This window comes from Staurois parvus, unplaced genomic scaffold, assembly GCF_062004578.1.
Source record: "Staurois parvus isolate SC_StPar_1 unplaced genomic scaffold, SC_StPar_1.0 ptg000151l, whole genome shotgun sequence".
Classification (NCBI taxonomy): Eukaryota; Metazoa; Chordata; class Amphibia; order Anura; family Ranidae; genus Staurois; species Staurois parvus.
This window is the reverse complement of record NW_028317947.1, coordinates 15,232,583-15,247,500: the sequence shown is the minus strand read 5'-3', so window position 1 is coordinate 15,247,500 and position 14,918 is coordinate 15,232,583.

The window sequence follows — 14,918 nt, the reverse complement described above, 5'->3', positions numbered from 1 at the left end:
GCTTGACCTGTCATCTGCACTTGGCAAGAGTGGCAACTATGCCTGCCCTCTTTCTATTAAAAGCTGCACTAAACCTATACTCAATGAAAAGCAATCTATGAAATGAGGAGAACCTCTGGAGTGGCTCCTTGCATATCCTTGCACCACCCTGAGCCACAATATGTGAATGGCTACAGGAAAATTGTCATGTCTATTCCCTACTTTTTGTACATTGAAAAAACCTTAATAAATAGAATATTAAAAAAAATTAGGGTTTAACAAGAGGCACAGGCAGTGCCAATTCACTAAGAAAATTTAGAGTAAAATCCAATGCAGTTTATTCCCACTTGAAGAGTTAGAATGAATGTTTTCTGGATATTTCTTGCAGGTAAAAAAAATTTCAGTAAGTCTCATGACTCTCTAAAGGACCTCTTAACATATCAAGGGTGAAAACGAAACTAACCTTGGAGCACAGGGAACGTGAGAGTCACTAACTAGGGGCTTAACAAACAGAGAGGGAAACAGAGCAGCATACCAAATGCACAACATTAAATAACTTACATAGGGCTTCTTGTCTTTTTTTTTTCAATGGGTAAATAGAATGGAACGAAAAAGAAGAGTGGGGTAAGGAAGCGGGGGCATTTACGTTAACCATTTAAATGGTTAAAGCACTGATTCTCTTTAAAGTCAACAACATGGTGCATGGGATGGTTTTTCCTTGAAATAAACAATGAATTGTTTTTCTGTATGAGTACTCAGAGGTATTCTGAAATTAAAGAGGAAGGAAGATCACGCCGTTCAATATAATGTGCAGTCTAATAAAATGCCTTTTTCCCCGAGTCTAATTCCACCTGAAGTGTTCTACCATTAGAAGTTCTGTTCTCTTGGTAATGATGGCTGACATCTCATTTTGTCTTGACTGAGCCACTGGTTTCTTCAGCTCACATAAATAAATTCAAATAGGCAGATAATTGAGTTTCTTTGAGTGAAATATGATTAATATCCAGGTGTTATAGTGGATGATTAGAAATAGAAAAAAACCCCCCCCCCACAAGTGAAAGTTCTTTTGACTTCTGAATATTGCATTTCTCCTTCTCCCATTGACTGGTAAGATGATCTGTAGTATAAATCAGGAAATTCTGGGGCTCAAGAACTTCTGAAATCCAAGTTACAAATGTATATGTACAGTATATAAGTATATATACCGTAAATATTCATAGCAATAAATAAATAATATAAATGATATACTGTAAATATAAATAGCAATAAATAATGTAAATTATATACTGTAAATATAAATATCAATAAATAAATAATAAAAATTATATACTGTAAATATAAATAGCAATAAATAAATAATATAAATTATATACTGTAAATATAAATAGCAATAAATAAATAATGTAAATTATATACTGTGTGTGTATGTTCCCTTTATGTTCCTATCCACTTGAGGTTAAATGGATGACAGACTGTCACTGTCCATATGGAAGAAAAATATATTTGAAATATATTTTAAAAATATTGTTCCCAAATATATTGCCATATATTTGAAATGCTACAATTTTGGCCATATTCAATATATTTCAAAATGTATTTCAATATATATATATATATATATATATATATATATATATATATATACAATGTTCAGTGCATATACAATATATATATATATATATATATATATATATATATATTTATTTCATTTGTTTGTTTGTTCGTCTGGTCTTCTGTTGTTGTTTGTTTAAAAAAATTATATACTGTAAATATAAATAGCAATAAATAAATAATATAAATTATATACTGTAAATATAAATAGCAATAAATAAATAATATAAATTATATACTGTAAATATAAATAGCAATAAATAAATAATATAAATTATATACTGTGTGTGTATGTTCCCTTTATGTTCCTATCCACTTGAGGTTAAATGGATGACAGACTGTCACTGTCCATATGGAAGAAAAATATATTTGAAATATATTTTAAAAATATTGTTCCCAAATATATTGCCATATATTTCAAATGCTACAATTTTGGCCATATTCAATATATTTCAAAATGTATTTCAATATATATATATATATATATATATATATATATATATATATATATAAAAACAATGTTCAGTGCATATACAATATATATATATTTATTTTATTTTATTTTTTTTGTTTGTTTGTCTGGTCTTTTGTTGTTGTTTGTTTTTGTTTAAATAAAAAATATAATAATAATTATATATATATATATATATATGTTTTTTTTTAAATTTAAGCAAAAAAAAAAAAAAAAAATTTATATATATATATAATATATACTGTAGATGTTTTGCTACATGACATAGGATTTGATTTTCTATCCATCCAGTCTTGAGTCTTTTTTTAATTGCTGACAGGCAGGGTGTTTATGACAGAAGAGACCCTATCAGTCTCCTCTGTCATAAATGTACCCCTTGCCTGTCAGCTGACATGTACAGTGCACTGCGCATGCACAGCTCAGCTGACACTTAGGACACCCAATCTGGGCCATGGTGATGTGATGCCGGTGTGTACGTGTGGGAGCAACATCTTTCAAGACATTCAAGCAGCTTATGACATCACTTACTGGGGGCCCATGTAATAAAAAAAAACTAGCACGTTTTGGCATAGCCCACACGGGGGGCCCATATTAAAAAAAAAAAAATAGGTTTAAAAGCACTTTAAGGAACAGCAGTAGACTAATGAGGTCATCTTTCTGCTCTCCCTCTCTGTCATCATCTTCCTTGTAAGCTACCCCCTACACGTACACTGGGTATTGGTGCTGGGTAGCAGGGAAGCGCTGGCAAGAGGAGCATCGGAGGGTTGTGGGGGGGCCCTTTTCCAAGACAAAGTAACAGTATCAGACCGAGAAGCGACTTTTTTCTTTTATTGCTTTGTATGCTGTACACACACAAGAGATAATCAGCTGCCTTGTGCTAGTCTGGCTGTCCCATGAGTTATTGTACTAAAGGAATGGGAAAGCCTCAAGGTAATCCCGCTCTCCATGTATTTATTGCTATGCTTGCCCCATTGTTGGTACAATCATAGATTAAAACAGGCCCACGCAATGCAAAGGTTCCATAATGTAACATAAAAAACAAAGAAAAAAACAACACAAGTGGTACATTAAGCCTCTGACCCTCTTTTTATGCAGCTTTCACACATATTTGCTACTGTAAGCCATTGAGAACTCTGTTTTTATTGTCAGATTGAACAGGTCCCTTTGATATTCAATAGGACTGAACACTTTGTTTTGTACTTAGCAAGCTATCCCTCCTATTGGGCACTGCCCTTCGCTAGTTTCAAGCTGTTCATACAAATATACATTTTTGTTTTTAGTTCAGCATGGATGGAAATGTGCAGTATATGGTCAAGCTTAAACTATTTAGGCAACTGCTATTTTCTCGATGTTATTCTTTTTCTCAATTTTTAATATTAAGTAACTGCCATTTTCTCTATTTTATACTTTTTCTATATTTTTCATATTAGGCAACTGCCATTTTCTCTATTGTATTATCTTTTTTTCTCCATTTTCTCTATTAAGCAACTGCCATTTCCTCTATTTTATTCTTTTTCTCTATTTTCAATATTAGGCAACTGCCATTTTCTCTATTGTATTATCCTTTTCTCTATTAAGCAACTGCCATTTTCTTTATTTTATTCTTTTTCTCTGTTTTTTCTATTAAAGTGGAAGTAAAGTCTTTTTTTTTTAACTTGTACCTACAGGTAAGCCTATAATAAGGCTTACCCATAGGTACAGTGAATATTTCCTAAAGCACTGTTTAGGAGATTTTCACACTGCACGCAGTGGGTGAAGTCACCAGCACTGAAGGGATGGCATACCTGTGCCATCCCTTCGAAGCTCTGTCCTGCGGCCTAAGCGTGTGGCTCGGCCAGTCAGATGGCTGGAGCATGCAAACCCAGAAGGAAGGCCAGGTAAAGATGGAAGCCCTGTCAGCGGTATGCAATGCATACTAGCCCATTATTGTCTTTCAGTTTTTTTTCTTAAAGGCCATGGTTTTCTACCGCTTTAAGCAACTGCCATTTTCTCAGTTGTATTCTTTTTCTCTATTTTCTCTGTTAAGCAACTGCCATTTCCTCTATTTTATTTTTTTCTCTCTATTTTTAATATTAGGCAACTGCCATTTTCTCAGTTTTATTCTTTTTCTCAATTTTCTCTGTTAAGCAACTGCCATTTCCTCTATTTTATTATTTTTCTCCATTTTTAACATTACGCAACTGCCATTTTCTCTATTTTATTATTTTTCTCTATTTTCTCTATTAAAGTGGGAGTAAAGTCTTTTTTTTTTACGTGTACTTACAGGTAAGCCTATAATAAGGCACTATGCCTTCACTGACATCAATTATGGGACACTATTCCTTCACTGACACCAATGATGGGGCACTATTCCTTTACTGATATCAATTATGGGGCACTTTTCCTTCACTGACACCAATGATGGGGCACTATTCCTTTACTGACATCAATTATGGGGCACTATTCCTTCACTGACACCAATGATGGGGAACTATTTCTCCCTCCGACACCAATGATGGGGCACTATTCCTCCCACCGACACCAATGATGGGGCACTATTCCTCCCACCGACACCAATGATGGGGCACTATTCCTTCAATGATACCAATGATGGAGCACTATTCCTCCCATTGACATCAATGATGGGGCACTATTTCTTCACTGACACCAGTGATGGGGCACTATTCCTCCTACTGAAACCAATGATGGAGCACTATTCCTCCCACTGACACCAATGATGGGACACTATTCCTTCAATGACACCAATGATGGGGCACTATTCCTCCCACAGACATCAATGATGGGGCACTATTTCTTCACTGACACCAGTAATGGGGCACTATTCCTCTCCCAATGCTAAAGATGGAACACTGTTTACTCCCACTAATGTCAGTACATTTTTCTACTCCCGCTGGTCACGGCTCGGCCCCCCTACATTCTGAACGATAGTAAATCGGTCCTTTGTTTAGAAAGTGTGGAGACCCCTGTTTTACATAATAGGTGAACTTGCCTTCTTTGCAAAGGTTTGGTATATGTAAAACATATTGTCCAGTGATTGTTCAACCATATATTCCAACGTGCTGGCAAATCTTTACCAGCCAGCAATCATTCATTGGAAAGGGGACATTCGTTCTCATGTTCAGCGCAGGGGCGGACTGACCATTTGGAAACTCGGGCACTGCCCGAGGGCCCGGGGTCAGTAGGGGGCCCCATGAGATGCCCCTGGTACCTTTTTCATAGGCTTTTTTGAGTTTGGGCAAAGACACCGGGGCCCCATGTTCCCCTATTGCCCGGGGGCCCCATGTGTTGTCAGTCCTCCGCTGGTTCAGTGTTGAAACTTTGACAAAGCAGCAGATTTGGGGCTTGGTAGTTTCAATTTAAAAGGTCTCTCCCACCTGGTCCTGCTAAAAAGAGACCTACAAAGAGCCTCAAGCTGGTCATACACAGGGCTTTTCTTAGAAACCATGGGGGCCCCATACAGCCACCTTGACAGTTTAACACAGTTTACTATGCTTCATTTATGAATGAACAGAGCGAGTAATCGTTACCGATCACTTATTTTGTACATTCAGGAAAGGAAGGACATATTTTTCAGACCCTTCTCCACTCTCCATCCTGAAGAATCCTATTGTGTGTTTACAGCTGCCGGTGGGAAGGAGAGGGGCAGCCGGCAGCATTGCGGAGGTGGGGGCACACAGGGGGCCTGGGCAGCAGGGGGAAAAGTATGGTGCACAGGGAGGGTGATGGGTGCGGCAGGGGGGCAATTACTGGAACTGATCCTCTGTCTCTCTTTGCGGAAACTGAAAGCCAGCTGAAGGGAGAGGAGAAGAAGCCAGCTTTCAGCTGCTGCAGAGAGAGCCATACAGGGGATCAGTTCCAGTAATTGCCCCCCTGCTGCACCCATCACCCTCCCTGTGCACCATACTTTCCCCTGCTGCCCAGGCCAACCGTGTGCCCCCACCTCCGCAATGCTGCTGGCTCCCTTCTCTCCTTTCCATCAGCAGCTGTAAACACACAATCGGATTCTTCAGGATGGAGAGTGGGGAAGGGTCTGATAAATATGTCCTTCCTTTCCTGAATGTACACAATGATTGATCGGTAATGATCACTCACTCTGTTCATTCATAACTGAAGCATAGTAAACTGTGTTAAACTGTCAAAGTGGCCCATGGTTTCTGCCATGCCATGCTGATCACCCTCCCTGCCAACATCTGATTCACCCAGCTACCTCTGCCCCCCTACTGGCCTGGGCCCCATACAGGAAGACTGGTAGTACCCCCTTATCCATGGCCCTAGTTATACACATTGGTTTTCATAGTAAAAGGGGCATTCATTCTCATATAATGTGTATGACCAGCTTGAGGCTCTTTGTAGCTCCTACATATGACCAACAGATGGTGGGCGATACTTTTATTGAATTCATATTGTTCCTTAGATACACAGAATATAACTGGATCAGGGGCGGACTGACAACTCATGGGGCCCCTGAGCAATAGGGGATCATGGGGCCCCTGTGTCCTTGCCCCAACTCAAAAAGGCCTATGAAAAAGGTACCAGGGGCATCTCATGGGGCCCCCTACTGACCCCAGGCCCTCGGGCAGTGCCTGAGTTTCCAAATGGTCAGTCCGCCCCTGAACTGGATAATAACATTTATATGTAAAGTTGATCCAAGGAATATCCGATTCCCTCTCGGGGGATCAGGAAGGAATTTTTTTCACTGCAAGAGCAAATTGGATCGTGCTTTGCTGGTTTTTTTTTGCCTTCCTCTGGATCAACTGTGGGTGTAGGATTATAACTTTTTTTTTTCTATGGTTGAACTGGGTGGACTTTTGTCTTTTTTCAGCCAGACTAACTATGCAACTATGTAACTATATGCAGGGGCGGACTGACAACTCATGGGGCCCCCAGGCAATAGGGGATCATGGGGCCCCTGTGTCCTTGCCCAAACTCAAAAAAGCCTATGAAAAAGGTACCAGGGGCATCTCATGGGGCCCCCTACTGACCCCGGGCCCTCGGGCAGTGCCCAAGTTTCCAAATGATCAGTCCGCCCCTGACTATATGACTAAGCCCCAAAGCTGCTACTTTGTTAATGTTTCAATATTCCCCCCTTTCCTATAGAGACCAATGAATGATTTCTGGTTGTTAAAGATTTGCCAGCACGTTGGCAAATATAAATAATAACAAGCCGTTCACAGGCTCTCGCTTGTTATCACCACGGCCAATATACTACCTGACTGTCAAAAAGTGATGGCTGAGGATGACCTGACCAATACATCTCTTGCTCATCATCTAAAGTTTTAAAACAGCCCTATCCTTTTTCTTTTTAACCTTTGAAAATCCTTCCCGTCTGCCTTCATGAATACGTACCTTACCGGCGCTCAATAAGATTCTGTCAAGGAAGGGAAAGCAATTTTATTTTCAAATTATTGATGATCCTCCTTATCTCAGGTGGTCCCTGTGTAGGTGGCACTCGGCTGAGCAATATTAAATTAATGCCCAATCTTTCTGCACTCCAGTTCAGGGGATCCAGGACGGCTGGCTAGTCAGCGGGTGGGCGCCACTCCAGCAGAAGATTCATGTTCTCCGATAGAAGAGGGCCTCATTTGCATGAGCGCGTGAGCCTAATGCACAATGTACACCGATCAGCCGCTTGCTCCTGACACCTGACAGCACGGGGGGGACAGGAGCAGGCACATGCAGACTGGCAGAGGGGATGATGGATGGCTATCCCTTTCCCTGAAGTCTTCCACTTGTCTGGCTCTGTAATTAATAAGAATATAATAAATAATCATTAACGAGGGCTTGGGATCGCAGTGTTGCACCTATCTATGTTTTCCTGTCCTCTGATAGTACACAGCTGTCTGGAAATGCCAGCCATATGTAGTCTGGGCTAGCAAGGAAAGCCATATGTGGAGTAAGCTGCCAAAACACAGCAATATGTGCTGGAGGGTGATAGACGAAACCATAGGCAGTGCAGGCAGAGAACTACAAAGACATCATAGAATCTCAGCACTGAAGGTTCTTGTATGAATAACTAGTTATCTATTAGTCTTTCTGGTTGATCAATCAGTTAATTAGTCTGTCTGATCAATCATATTTTTTTTTTTCATCAGTCCTTTGATCAATCACATTTTTTAATCAGTCTATCTGATCGATCGATGTGTCTATCAGTCTGTGTGATCAGTCTTCCGACATCTATCTATCTATCTATTTGGAGGACGTCAGCTATAAAGCCTGGGAAGGTCCACAGGGACCCCCTGAGGTCCTGGAGCCACTTACAAGTAGGGGCTGCTTCTGCCTGTAAGAAGTCCCAGAACCTTAGTTGCCATACAATTTCCAGGGAACTTACATTAACTGAAATGACCCTGGCTGGGTTCCGAGTTTGTGGCCAGCACCTGATGGTATCTTCATAGTTCTGAGAGTATCTGGAGGACGTCAGCTATAAAGCCTGTGAAGGTCTACAGGGACCCTCTGAGGTCCTGGAGCCACTTACAAGTAGGGGCTGCTTCTGCCTGTAAGAAGTCCCAGAACCTTAGTTTCCATACGATTTCCAGGATACTTAGATTAACTGAAAAGACCCTGGCTGGGTTCCGAGTTTGTGGCCAGTACCTGATGGTATCTTTATAGTTCTGGGACGTAGGGTGCAGAAATGAGCATATCCAGTTAAGCAGCCTGTGCAGGTCCACAGGGACCCTCTGAGGTTGGGACCACTTACAAGTAGGGACTGCTTCTGCCTGTAAGGGGCCCCAGAACCTTAGTTGCCATACGATTTCCAGGATACTTACATTAACTGAAATTACCCTGGCTGGGTTCCGAGTTTGTGGCCAGTACCTGATGGTATCTTCATAGTTCTGAGACGTAGGGTGCAGAAATGAGCATGTCCAGTTAGGCAGCGTGTGCAAGGGCCATCTGTGGTTGGGGCCACTTATAGGTTGGGCTGCTTCTGCCTGTAAGGGGCCCCAGAACCTTAGTTGCCATACAATTTCCAGGGTAATTACATTAACTGAAATAACCCTGGCTGGGTTAGGTCTGCCCCTATCTATAATGGGCCCCAGAATCTTAGTTGACAGATGATGGTCAGGGTACTTACAGTACTTACGGGGTAGAGGTTGTGGAAATAGGAATGTCCAGTTAAGCAGCCTGTGCAGGTCCACAGGGGGCCTCTCTGGTCCTGGAGTCAATTACAAGTTGGGGCTGCCCCTGCTTCTAAGGGGCTCCAGAACCTTAGTTGCCAGATGATGGCCAGGGTATGTACAGTGACTAAAAATATCCTGGCTGGGTTCCAAGTTTGCGGCCAGTACTTGGTGGTAGGATCATTGTTCTGGAGAAGAGGTTTCAGGAATGAGCATTCCTGGGGTAGAGGTTATGGGAATAGGAATGTCCAGCTAAGAAGCCTGTGCAGTTCCACATCAGACCTCTGAGGTCCTGGGGCCACTCACTAATCTTATGGTCCTCAAAGAGATAAGCACTGTTTCTGAGAATTGCTGTACATCTGTGTTGCATGGAGTCAACCAACTTCTGGCACCTGTGAACAAGTATTCCAGCCCAGGATGATTGGACTACATTCCACAGTTCTTCTCTATTTCTTGGTTTTGCTTCAGAAACTGAATTTTTGATGTCACCCCACAAGTTTGCTATTGGATTAAGATCCGTGGATTGGGCTGGCCACTCCATAATGTCAATCTTGTTGGTCTGGAACCAAGATGTTGCATGTTTACTGGTGAGTTTAGGGTCGTTGTCTTGTTGGAACACCCATTTCAAGGGCATTTCCTCTTCAGCATAAGGCAGCATGACCTCTTCAAGTATTCTGATGTATTCAAACTGATCCATGATCCCTGGTATGCGATAAATAGGCCCAACACCGTAGTATGAGAAACATCCCCATATCATGATGCTTGCACCACCATGCTTCACTGTCTTCACAGTGTACTGTGGCTTGAATTCAGTGTTTGGGGGTCGTCTGACAAACTGTCTCCGGCCACTAGACCCAAAAAGAACAATCTTACTTTCATCAGTCCACAAAATGTTGTGTCATTTCTCTTTAGGCCAGTCAATGTGCTCTTTGGCAAATTGTAACCTCTTCAGCACATGTCTTTTTTTCAACAGTGGGACTTTGCGGGGACTTCTTGCAGATATCTTGGCTTCACATAGGCGTCTTCTAATTGTAACAGTACTCACAGGGAACTTTACACCTTCTTTGATCTTCCTGGAGCTGATTGTTGGCTGAGTCCTTGCCATTTTGGCTATTCTTCTATCCATTCGAATTGTAGCTTTCTTCCATGTCTTTCAGGTTTTGGTTGCCATTTTAAAGCATTTGCCATCATTTTAGCTGAGCAGCCTATCATTTTCTGCACTTCTTTATATGTTTTCCCCTCTCCAATCAACTTTTTATTCAAGGTTTGCTGTTCTTCTGAACAATGTCTGGAACGACCCATTTTCCTCAGAATTTCAGAGAGAAATGCACTGTAACCAGCATGTACAACATTTGCTGCCTTCCTTCCTTAAATAAGGGCAATAATTGCCACCTGTTTTTCAAAGAATGAATGACCTCACTAATAGAACTGCACACTGCTATTATTTTGAACATGCCCCTTTCAATTAGTGATTCAATTACACAGAATCAGCAGCATGCATGTCATGACTGTTGGGTCTGTTGGATTCCTATTACTCTACTACACCTGCTAGTAAATTATTTGCCATGTAGAAATATCAATTCTACCAAAAACAGTGATTGATCCGGTTAGTGATGTCTGACTGCTATTATTTTGAACACAACTGTATATTGTACATTCACATCAGTCCCTAACCCTCAAGGGGTGTACAATCTAAGGTCCCTAACTCACATTCATACATACACATACTAGGGCCTATTTAGACAGGATCCAATTAACCTACCAGCATGTCTTTGGAGTGTGGGAGGAAACCAGAGTACCTGGAGGAAACCCACGCAGGCACAGGGAGAACATGCAAACTTCAGGTCAGTGGTGCTATGGTTGGGATTCTAACCAATGACCCTAGTACTGCCAGGCGGAAGTGCTAACCATTTAGAGATGTCTGACTGACTGTTTGCATTATATTTGTGTTGGTAATTTACTAAAGTAAAATTTGCAGAAATTTTTTCCCATTTTTCTTTCTTTTTGCAGTGTTCATTGTAGGATTTGTAAAACTCCTGGAAGCATCTGCCTGCCCACGAGGACTGTCCTAAAGTGGTTGTAAACCCTTACATATAACCAGTAAAGTGACTGGCCACAGGTGATACTCAAAACAAAGCTTCATAGATAAGTTGTACCTGTTTATCTGTAGCATTCTCTTACAGCTTTACTAAGCTTTCAGAAAGCAGGGAGCAGGAAGCTCAGGTTACACTCTGCATAGCTCAGTGACAGCTGATTGTAGGGAAGGGACATACAGCGTACAGGAACAGACCTGAGGCTGTCACTCACACTCTGGGTGCTGGAGTTCCTTCCCTGTCACCTTTTTACCTCTTGGTGTCAGGAAAACATGTAAAAAGTGAGCCATGCAACAGAGGAAATGACAGAAATGACACTTAGTGCTCTGGACTGAGACAGGCACACATTATAGAGGGACATGCTTTGTTCATTTTTCATGTCTGAAGTTTACAACCACTAAGTCTTTTAGGAACCATATAGCAATATGGAAAATAACATTAACAAGAAAATTGACTGCACTGTCTGCCATACAGATAGCCAGTAGGGGGAGCACACATTAAAATGTATAAAATATAATCATGAAAACGTAGAATAGCAAGCAACTAAAGGTACAAAAATCACCTCTGAAATGACTTTCAAGTAAACTTCACAGTAGTAAAATCAAAAGAAATGCTGCAAATCCACGACAGCTTCATTTTATATAATTATATATCGGCGGATCTGTTTTCTTGTCTCTGATTCTTTAAAACCCCTTCTCTGCCTGTAACAGTGTATTCATCTGTGCTTTCCTCTTTCTCTCTACACATCAATGTCTGAACTAATTATGATATTAATCTGAGCCGCAGCACACTGTCATCTGTTTAATGTCAGCCAAAAGCCCACATCACATATAAAAAACACGGTGTTTCATCCAATGTACACTAGCTGTGCTAGCAGGACACACATCATCTTGCACAGTGGGTAGCAATGTCCTTAATTCTCTGTCTCCCCAGCAGTGAAAGTGTCTTTGTATAATTGTCAAGCAATTGCTTACATGCGTGTAACTGGATCTTCTAAAGACAAACAGAACCAAAGACATATTAAAACCCACCACTGAATACAGTATTACTTTCGGGGGCAGATTCTTCTATCTCTAACTGGAACTCTGGAAGAGGTTTTCCTTTAAAACAGAGCAGTGTGGGTGTGTAAGGGAGTAGATAATGGACCTACAGCTATTGGGGTCTGTGTTGGCCCCTTTGGATGTGTAGGAGATTTTTTATAGCACCTACCCATGCTTTCTCTAAGATGACTAGTTGGTTACTATTCTTGCTGTCGAAATGCTACTGTTTCCTTCAAGAACAGTCTTTCTCAACCTCTTTTTTCTTCAAAGGAACTCTTGAAATAATTTTCAGATGTCCAGGGTCAACGCAGCCGTCTACCAGGAGATTTTGGAGCACTTCATGCTTCCTTCCCCAGACAAGCTTTATGGGGATGCTGACTTCATTTTTCAGCAGGACTTGGCACCTGCCCACACTGCCAAAAGCACCAAAACCTGGTTCAATGACCGTGGGATTACTGTGCTTGATTGGCCAGCAAACTCGCCTGACCTGAACCCCATAGAGAATCTATGGGGCATTGCCAAGAGAAAGATGAGAGACATGAGACCGAACAATGCAGAAGAGCTGAAGGCCGCTATTGAAGCATCCTGGTCTTCCCTAACACCTCATCAGTGCCACAGGCTGATCGCTTCCATGCCACGCTACATTGAGGCAGTAATTGCTGCAAAAGGGGCCCAAACCAAGTACTGAGTACATATGCATGCTTATACTTTTCAGAGGTCCGATATTGTTCTATGTACAATCCTTGTTTTATTGATTGCATGTAATATTCTAATTTTCTGAGATTGTGGATTTGGGGTTTTCATGAGCTGTAAGCCATAATCATCACAATGATGACAAATCACGGCTTGAACTATCTTGCTTTGCATGTAATGAGTCTCTCATATTTTAGTTTCACCTTTTAAGTTGCATTACTGAAATAAATGAACTTTTGCACGATATTCTAATTTTTCGAGTTTCACCTGTAGGATAAGTATAGCAGTCGGAGATGCTGTTTTATTTTAAGTGCTGATGGGGATAATTTTTTTGTAAAAGCTGGAATTGGGCTTTAAAGAGTGAAAGCATTAAGTGCCGCTTTTAAGTTGGTATAGCGGTATCGTAATAGAAGCCTGCTTACTACCTGGAAATTTTTATGTTGAGGCTGGAATGAAAATGAAAACCTCTTTTTCAAAATATAGATACACGACCAAAAATGTACAAGGAAAGGGAACTTCCATTTAGTAAAACACACAGAAGATCTTCCAACAAGCCGGTACATTTAGGTTATGTAGAGATGGAAATCCCCTTAAAGCCATCACATTCTAGGCAATCATAAGTGGTCATCTTGATGAATGAGAGCTTCTATAAGTATCTCTCTGATCTTTCTGACTCACCGTTAGTCGGGCTGTTGTGACCATCAATCGACTCTGAGAATCTTGAGCTGTTTTATGAGAATAGTCTGATAAACCTGCTGGCCAAATGTCAACGGTTAAAAAAAAAAAAAAAGCCTTCAGCAGTTTTGGAGCTGTGCAGCATTACATTAAATTGCAAAGATTCAGTCACCTGTATAGTCCAGCAAGCTAACTATGAAAAGAGCTATGACCAGGGCTATAAATAAATACTAATATGGCTGGAATTCATTTAAAGGGAACCTCTATGGGACTATCCACACGTTGAGTTAGTGTCGCCTGGTGAAATTACATAGTTAGTCAGGTTGAAAATAATTAATAATTGCCCATGAAAAATTCATATGATCTTAGCTTAATAATAAAAAATGATCCATATAAATTCAAATACTTATTTCATAGAAATCAAATTAAAGATAAATAATAAATAATATTAATAAAACATATTATCTCAATATAAGGTGGTATTAGTGGAATAACATAAAGTCTGTGAAAAACACAGGTTCATCCTTCTTATAATTTGTGCCACCTTCTGTGCTTGATCCTGCAACACACAGTGATCACACCACCGCCACCAGATGTGCACTCACCAGGGGCGGACTAACAATTTGGAAACTCTGGCACTGCCCGAGGGCCTGGGGTCAGTAGGGGGCCCCATGAGATGCCCCTGGTACCTTTTTCATAGGCTTTTTTGAGTTTGGGCAAGAACACAGGGGCCCTATGATCCCCTATTGCCCGGGGGCCCCATGTGTTGTCAGTCCGCCCCTAGCACTCACCTTATGTATCTGACGTCACATCACTGCTTGGTCATATAACGATTTTTGGCCCTTCTTGGACACTGAAGATGCTGATTGTTGTTTCCGATCAATACACACACTCCGCTCCAATCCGTCAGAATCACCACTTCATCTCATAGAAATAAAAACTTAAATAGTGATTTATCCTTATAAAGGTTTTAATTCCATTAAAAAAACCATTGCCATTGCACTCACTTTTAGCTGGTGGCAGATCGCACCTAATATATACAGCGTGTGTGCTAGACATGGCGGTCTTGTGCAATACCACTCTCACCGCTATGCTCTCCGAACCTTCCTTCCGAGCGTCATGACGTCATCCACGCCCCTACGCGTTTCGTCACCCACACACGTGACTTCCTCAGGGGGATTGGAGCAGAGTGTGTGTATTGATCGGAAACAACAATCATCATCTTCGGTGTCCAAAAAGGGAC